This window comes from Peromyscus leucopus, chromosome 15, assembly GCF_004664715.2.
Source record: "Peromyscus leucopus breed LL Stock chromosome 15, UCI_PerLeu_2.1, whole genome shotgun sequence".
Lineage (NCBI taxonomy): Eukaryota > Metazoa > Chordata > Mammalia > Rodentia > Cricetidae > Peromyscus > Peromyscus leucopus.
In genome coordinates, this window is record NC_051076.1 from 18,616,993 (window position 1) to 18,625,440 (window position 8,448).

An 8,448-nucleotide genomic window follows, 5' to 3' on the forward strand; every position below is an offset into this window, starting at 1 on the left:
TCTTCTTGTGCATCCTGTGGAACCGAACCCCTCTTGGGTGAGGCAGTGCCCCATGGGGAAACAGAAGTATGCAATCTGCAGGAATCTTGGGGGAGCATCCCTGAAAGGTGGGAGCAGGGAAAGGCAGCCAACTAGGGATGTTTGGGCATCCAGGCAGTGCTGTTCTTGAGAAGCTCTGGATGGTGCTGGCTGAGGGGGCAGAGGGGAAGGCATCCTTTGAGCATGAGGTTGGAGCCAGGTAAAGGAGGAACTTCTAAGTTGGGTCACAGTCTTAGAGGGATGTAACTCTTCAGGGCAGAGAGAAGAAGTGGGAGAGGGGTGTGGGGGGGCAGTGGGGGTGGGGATTCCCAGACTTCTTTTTCTTCCTGCCAGTGGTGGTTTGTTTTATTTTTTTGAGACAGCGTCTTAAGCCTGATCAGCCTTGAACTATGCATTAGTTACTTCTTTTCCTTGCAGAGGTAAAACACCTTACTGCTCTCGAGGGTATTTGTTAATCTAATAAAGTTTACAAGATTAAGTATCTCAGGCTCCTAGTTTGGATTTTTCTGTGGGAGTGTCTTAATTTAACACATGGGGGACCTGATGCAGCTGCACTCTATCCAGAAGGCATGAGGAGGTCTCAGGGCTTTCTCCTCGTGCAAATTCCCACCCCAGGTCGTTGCAGCCCTGCCCTAACCATGTTCTCTGTTCTTGATGGCACTGGTGTTGTGCCCATATCGTGACACACACACCCCCCCTCCCTGAGAGACCACAGAGGATGAGCAAGCAAGGTTTATTCTGCTACAAGTCATGACAGGGAACTCAACTAACCGGCAGTGAGGCAGAGAAGAGTTACTCTTTCTTGGGGAAGTTAGTTTTTATAGGCAAAACCTATAAAATTTCTTAGAGGGGAGGGGGTTAGTACAGGTCCATCCTTGATTGGTCCAGTTTTTCCCGGGCCTGGACTTTATCTTATTCTAGCTTATCTGTTTGCCCTGTCAGGAGTTTTACAACCCGTCTCCAGGGTCTGGTCATGTTATCTCCGGAGAGGGGCATCTCGTGGTTAATCGGTTACCACCAGACATCCTGACTTTGTTCTTTTGAAAACACCTGGCTGGGCAGTGGTGGCACACACCTTTAATCCCAGCACTCGGGAGGCAGAGCCAGGCGGATCTCTGTGAGTTCGAGGCCAGCCTGGGCTACCAAGTGAGTTCCAGGAAAGGCGCAAAGCTACACAGAGAAACCCTGTCTCGAAAAAAACACCTGACTTCACCCTCTCCAGGAAGGGGGAACTGACTCATTTTTGTTTATTTTTAAGATATCTCTTTCCTCAGCTCTTATGGGTTTCTGGGGAAACTGTGTCTGGGTCTTTTATCTCCAGTGCTGAGATTAAAGGCGTGTGCCACCATATTTCCATCCCATTTGGTTTTGAGACAGGATCTCTATAGCCCAAACTGGCCTGTTATGCCCAGATCACATCCCCAAAGCCACCACTGGAGACTTTAGGTACAGAATGCAAAAGCAAGGTGTATTCTAAGTTTACAAGCCTTAGCAGGGAGGCTCGTTCCAAATCTCTCACGTGCTGCAGGGAGGTTGGAAGGAGCGCTCCCCTTTCTTTGTGAGGCTAGTTCTTAAAGGCACAGACCATATAATTTATTTCAACCCGCCTCCCTTTTTTAGTCTTTTGATCAAATCAAGATACGGGGGGGGGGGGCATATCTAAGTTCTTATCTACACTTAGGAATCCTGGTTTAAGCGTCTCTTTGTAGGGGATAGAGTGGGGAGGGGGGAGGTTTACTGAGGTTTCACAACTGGGACCACCTGAGAGTGCTTAGAGTCTCTGCTAAAAAGTCCAGGAGAACTAAGTCCACATTTGGGTTTAACTATATAAATGAAACATTTTATCTAAGAAGTGCCATTTTTTGTGAGGCCCCAACCTCCCAGTGTCTGGCTGGCTGTAGATGGCACAACAGGTGTTGAACAGTTGAAGAGAAGGCAGCCAGGATGGGAACAGGGCCTGGAGTCTCCAAAGGGACTTGGAAGCATATTCTAATGGGGTTGAGGTCAGGAGGGGTCCCCCAGGTAGCCAGCAGTATCCTAGAGGGACCAGAAATCTCCTTTTCACAGTTATCAAAGTAGCATGGGCCTGCTTGTCCTTCATTCAGTGATGTTAGAAGGCTTCTCCCAACAACTGTGAATCTTTACTCTTTTGTGGTCCACCTCCCAGAGATCCCACACTTAGCAAAGTGACCTCCCTTTGCAGATGGTTTTTGCAATAGAAAAAGGGTGGAAATTGGCTAAATGCCCATCCCAAGGTGAGTGAATGCCCTGCAGCAAGAGAAGCAATGATGCCTCTCCTCATGTGTCCACACCGAATAAGACACACGGAGTACAGGAAAGGAGATGAGTTAGCGTAGTGCATCTTAGGCTCTTAGTGAGTAGGGTGTGTGTGCATGTCTGTGTGTGTGTTGTTCATGATACGAATGTTATGCTAGATGCCCAGGGAACACCCAGCTGGTAATGCCACATTTGAGCAAAGAACCAAGGCAGGCAGAGTTGCTCGTGTGTATGGACACATGTGGTCTATATGTAGAATCGTGTGTTCAGTCATCAAGGAAACCAGCCCATTCAGTTTGTTGTCTCTCAGGAAAGAGAGGCTGGATTAGAAACAAGGATGAGAGGGATTCATTGGACAATTTTTTTGTAGGTACAGTCAGGTGTTGCTCACTGATGAAGACAGTCTAAGAAATATGTAAGAAAGACTTTCTTGGGTGATTTTTGCCATGGTGTAAAAGTCATAGTGTGTATGACATCATCCTAGGTGGTACAGGCTGATCACTTGACCGAATTTCCTTCTTTTCCTTTGGTTTTCAAATTAATTTTACTATTGTTTTATTTATTACTGTGTATGTGTGCGTGGTATATGCATATAGATGCATGTGTGTCACAGCCCAAATGGGGCCACAACAACTTTGTGGGATTGGTTCTCTCCTTCCAGGTTCTGGGGATCAAACTCGGATCATCAGACCTGAGTGACAGGTGCTTTGCCCACTGAGCCATCCCATGGACCCCACGACCTGATTTCCTGATGTGACCCAAGGCCACAGTAAACACAGGATGTAAGAGACTCTGGCCAGCAGAAACATTACTTTTTTTTTTTTTATAGTAAACCTATGTTGCTGGTTTTTCAGAGTTGAAAGTTGAACCCAGAGCCTGATGCATGCTAGGCAAATGCTCAACCTGAAAGCCACACCCCAGCCCCCATAAACATTTTTATAATGCAAGTAGAAGGATTATATTCTAAAATCAAAATACAAAGCACAGTATTGAAAAATACATAGCATCAAAGTCATGAAGTATGAGGCGTTTTTCATAATCATAGTTGTAATCGTATTGCTTTAATCCTGATAGGACAAGAAGTTTAAAAGAACATCCTGGGGCCTGGAGAGATGGCTCGGTAGTTAAGAGCACTTGCTGCTTTGCAGAGGCCCCAAGTTTGGTTCCCAGAACCCACACTGAGTTTCTCACAACTGCCTGTAACTCCAGCTCCAGGGATCTAAAGTCCTCTTCTGGCCTCCACAGGCACCTCCCACTCTCTATGTACATATAAATAAGAACAAAACACATATTTTTAAAAAAGCATCCCTACATGCACATAAATAATGCATTACGGCTGCCCCTTACAATGACTATGATATTGCTAGGCTATAGGAAGTTTTCAGCTCCATTATAATCTTATCAGGCCATCATGTGAGCTGTCCACTGTTGATGGAAACATCCTCATGCAGTGGATGGCTGTATTTGGCACACTTATTGTTTATGACAGAATAAGTCCTGTGCATGGGTTCTGTCTCCTCTCTTCCTTTGTTTATCCCGGAGCTAGCAGTGGCCTCATTCAAACACTGGCTTGGTGTTCTGGGAACCTTGCCTGGCCTTTTCTCCAGTTGTTCCTGAAGCTCTGGCAAATGGCTGTTGGTCTTCTTGACAGTGTTAGCTAACGTGTGTTTCCTTTATCCCCGTCCCTGTCCCCGCTGCTCCAGACTGTCTGGTACCACAGGCCTGTGTGCCGCTGCCGTCTAGAGACTTGTGTTTACGGCTCTGTGAACTCCTGCCCTCCTCAGCCCCATCATGTCTTCCTCGGTTTGCAGTCCAGTTTTGTTGGAACGCTCGGCATTTTTTTCTTTCTTTTAAAAACAATTTTATTATTGTTACTTAATATTTTTATTAAGTCTGAGACTTTCATCCATTGTATTTTGATCATATTGGTTACCTCCCACAGGCCTCTAGCACTTCTTAGGAAAATGCCGGTGGGAGAACATTTTTGCTGGGAATTTCTGTGTATATGAAAAATGCTGTCTATCTCCCGAGTAAGCACAGACTTTCTCTTCATTATTATTCCCTGAATGATAGAGTATAGCAATTATTTACACAGCATCCTCATTGTATCACATATTAAAAATAATGTGCAGGAGACCCGAGTCTACAAGAGGATGTGGATAGATTATAGAGTCTATGCTATTCCATATAAAAGCATTAGGACTTTTGTCTTTGAAAAAGATCCTGGAACCAATCTCTAGTGTATCGATCGGGCAGCTTTCGGTCATTGCTGCTAAACGCCAGACACAAGCACCTTCCAAGGGAAGGTTCATGTGAGCTAATGGTTCAGAGGGTTTTGTTCACAACCATGCTGCCCTAGGCCTGCGATGAGGCAGCCTGTCATGGAAAGGGACAGGCTGGACCATCCACTTCGGGGTTCACAGTCCTCTTCAAGGGCATAGCCCAAAGACACAACTTCTTCCCAGCAGGCCCCACCCTCCTGAAGGTTCCACACCCCTTTGCAATAGCTCTATGGACTGATGATTGAGCCTTCAACACATGGGCCTTTTGGCGAACATTCCAGAACCAAACTCTAGCAGCTGCCTGGAGAAGGCTCGTGTGTAGTCTTCTATCCGAATCCTCTTCTCAGCTGTACACTTAGCGTTCCTTGCTGCCCCCAGGTTCTGGGCGCCTCGGGCTTTCTGCTCATGAGGAGCCTTCTTCCCAAACACTTCAAGCTTGTGTCTCCATCTGCTTGCTGTCTCCCAGACTTGGTGGAAACCTGTCTATAATTATTTCCTTTTATAGTCTCCTACTTTTTGTGTTTATGTTGTCAAAAAATGCACCTGCCTTCCTGTTAGTGGGATTTTAGGTGAAAGGCTAAACCTAGGCAGCTGTGTCTCCTAGGCCTCAGTGTCTCTCCTGATGGCTCCTGACCTCCTGATGTTCTCAGCGGAGGCCGAGCACTGGTGTCACAGCTTTCCAGCATGTAGTGTCCAGTCTTTGGAGTCTCCTGCTGAGGAGTCAGAACCAGTGAGAAATGAGCGATCACCTCCGGCTCCACCTGGGGACACTGTGACACTGGGAACCCTTGCCTGTGAGGATGACTTCTAGGGTGTCATTTGTTTTCGGGGCCAGCCCGCTCAGTCCCGGTCTGGCTTGGTGGTAGGGCCCGGAGAAGCTGACAGCAGAAGCTAGCCCGGACGCAGGAATTCTGGCAGCAGGATCAGTGGTGGCTGGGAGAACGGAGACAAGTGAGCATCAAGCACCCAGCTGCGGGAGGGGCAGAGGTCCCAAGGGGTAGCACATGGTGCTGGCTCTGCGCCTATGGCAACGGCCAGAGTGGGTTGTTTGGACAGATAGTCACTTGGTCTTGGGATGTCCAAGCCTCCTGAGGAAGGTACCTGGGCCTGATTTTAGGGAAAGGAGAACACTCATTTCCAGGCCTGACTCAGGGCAGGAGTGTGAACAATACTGATCACAATTATTGGCATGGAGATAGAGGGATAGGAAGGAGGAGGGGGATAGGGAAGGGCCTGCAATAGCAAGTCAGGCAACCGGGTCTCTGTGACTTTGAGCACAAGTCCCAGCTTGCAATGTGACTCCCATGTCACACCTGTCTCCTCCATGTCTTAGCGTTCATATGACATCACCTCCTGGGACCCATGTTTGGGAACTGCTGTCCCAAGGCTATCACAGAGATGGGGACTGATCAGGGCTTCCTGCCAGTTTGGTGCGTAAGGTTCAGGAGGGCTACGCGTTGTCTTGCACTGGGAACACGACAGGTGGCAGAAACCCTGAGCTGGACTAAGAGAGAGCTAATGTACAGCTACATAGGGGACATTTCACAAGAATGATCTCGTTTAATCCAGCAACAGGCTGCCATGGTCAGACCTCTCCATGAGCAGACAAGGGGTCAAAGCTCAGGGGCTGGACAGGTTGTCAGGGCCCATGTGGCTCATACATAACTGATTCAGGATCCAAACTGTCCTGACCTGAAGCCAAAGGCCATCTTTCCCCCTCTGCCTCACCATCTCCAAGGTGGGAGTCATGTTCCTTCAAGAGCTGAGTGGCTTGCCACCCTGATTTCAGTGCTTCTGGTGAAAGTTCCAGAGCTACTATTGGAGCCAAGCAAAGCCAGGGATTAGTCAGTGGCTCTGTTCCCTGAGGATTTCTTCCCTAACCTCAACCCTTGTATCAGAAGCAGCTAAGTACCAGTGTTGGGGGTGGGGACATGAGGGAGTGTCCTAGATCGGGACAGGGCTGAATTTTCAATCTTTCCTTCCTTCCTTCCTTCCTTCCTTCCTTCCTTCCTTCCCTTCCTTCCTTCCTTCCTTCCTTCCTCCTCTTCCTCCTCCTCTCCCTCTTCCTTCTTTTGTCAAGGCAGGAGTTTTCTGTATATACCTGGCTGTCCTGGAACTCACTCCTGGAACCCCTCAAACTCAGACATCTGCCTACGTCTTTCTCCTGAGTGCTAGGATTAAAGGTGTGCACCACCACTGCCCAGCCTCAATCCTTTCTTGAGCCTCATAGGTCCGTCCAGTTAATTGGGTTGGAGGAATCTGCAAGCTAAGATGAGAAGTTCACCCCATCCCGAGGGGCTAGTGTAGACTGTTCTTCTGTGTTCAAAGTTTCACACCCAAATCCACTTCTAGCCGCTGTCCTGGCTCTGAGAGAGATTCAGAGAGAGGGGAAAGCCACAGACACAGAGAGCTCCCAATGTAAAAGTAGAACTAGAACAGCCACAATTAAAGAAGTCTGGAGGGAGATGCGGAACGGCTGTAGGACGGATCTGGATAGGGACGTAGACAGGCACAGATATCTAGACAGCAGCAGAGTATCTGTGGGCAAAGGCACCCTGAAAATAGCTGCCACCCAGGCAGACTGCTTTGCAGGTCCCTCAGCCGCCATGCAAGTGAGGCACGTGTGGAGGAGACGCTACCCATCCTGGCATTTCCCCCAGCAACCGGACACGGGGACACCATCCACCCCGGGTTTCCTCCCTCCCTTGTTACCCATCTGTCGGTTGCAGAAGCGCTTCATTCAATGTGCTCTGCGGTCTGTCTTGTGGGACCTGTGCCGGCAGGGCGCATAGCTCCAGATGCAGCGGGCTGACGTGGTACGTGGTACCCTGTGGAAATGCTTCATTGAGGAGCCCAGGGAGGTCTGAGGGATCAGGGGAGATGTCCCCTGAGGAAGTGCTGCTGAGGCTGGAGCTGAAGGAGCACAGAAGGGACACAGAGCTCTTAGTAGGGAAGGTAGGAAATGGTGACAGGGGTACAAGGAGACTGGAAGTGAGGCAGGGACCTCCTTAGCCAGTTGCAGTCTGCTGGACCGACCCCAGCTCAGTCCCTGCCTGAGCATGCGGACCCGCACCTTGTTCCTCCCGATTGTATTCCCAGGGCACTGCCACCCTCCACAGCCCACTCAGGTTACTGGGGACAGCTCCTGCTCCCAAGACTACATTAATTACTCCCTTCATCACATAACCTGCCCTGATGTCACACGAGTCTTGGCTAAAAGACCTTGGGACCCAAGCCGTAACTCAGAAACCCTTTCAGCAGACGAAGTGGCCCTTCAAATCTCGGAGTAAGGGAGGGGAGCGGGAAACTCATGGTACAGTCCTCTTTAGTTCTGCTGTTGGCAGGGGGGTGGAATTCTGGCTTGACCTCCCCTGAGCCCCAGGGTGGCCCGCCCCCAGAACCGGGCCCTGACCCAGCCCACTCCCACCGGAACACCCTGGAGGGCACGTGGTGCAGAGGAAGCTGAGGAAGTGGGGATGCCATCACTGGGCCTTGCTGGGGGCTTCCGTACATCCTGCCTCTCTACAACCAGACCTGCTCTGTCATTTCCTTTGATTAAGGTTCTGTTTTCCCTCAGCCCACTGGATCCATCTTCAGTTATTTAATTCTAACTGTAATAAAAAAAAAAAAAAAAAACAGAAGCATTGAACTTCACAGAAATGCAATATGAGACTGCCTAGCAAACAGCCGGCCTGGGGGGAGGAGGGGATGGAGCAGTAGGAACCCACAGGGCTTTGTCATCTCCTGCGCTTACATCTGAGCATGCCCCGACTGAGGGCTGGGAGATGCACTTAGCATATGCCAGGGCATTGGGGGGCAGGAGGAGAGACTTATGCTGGCCTTGATAGCA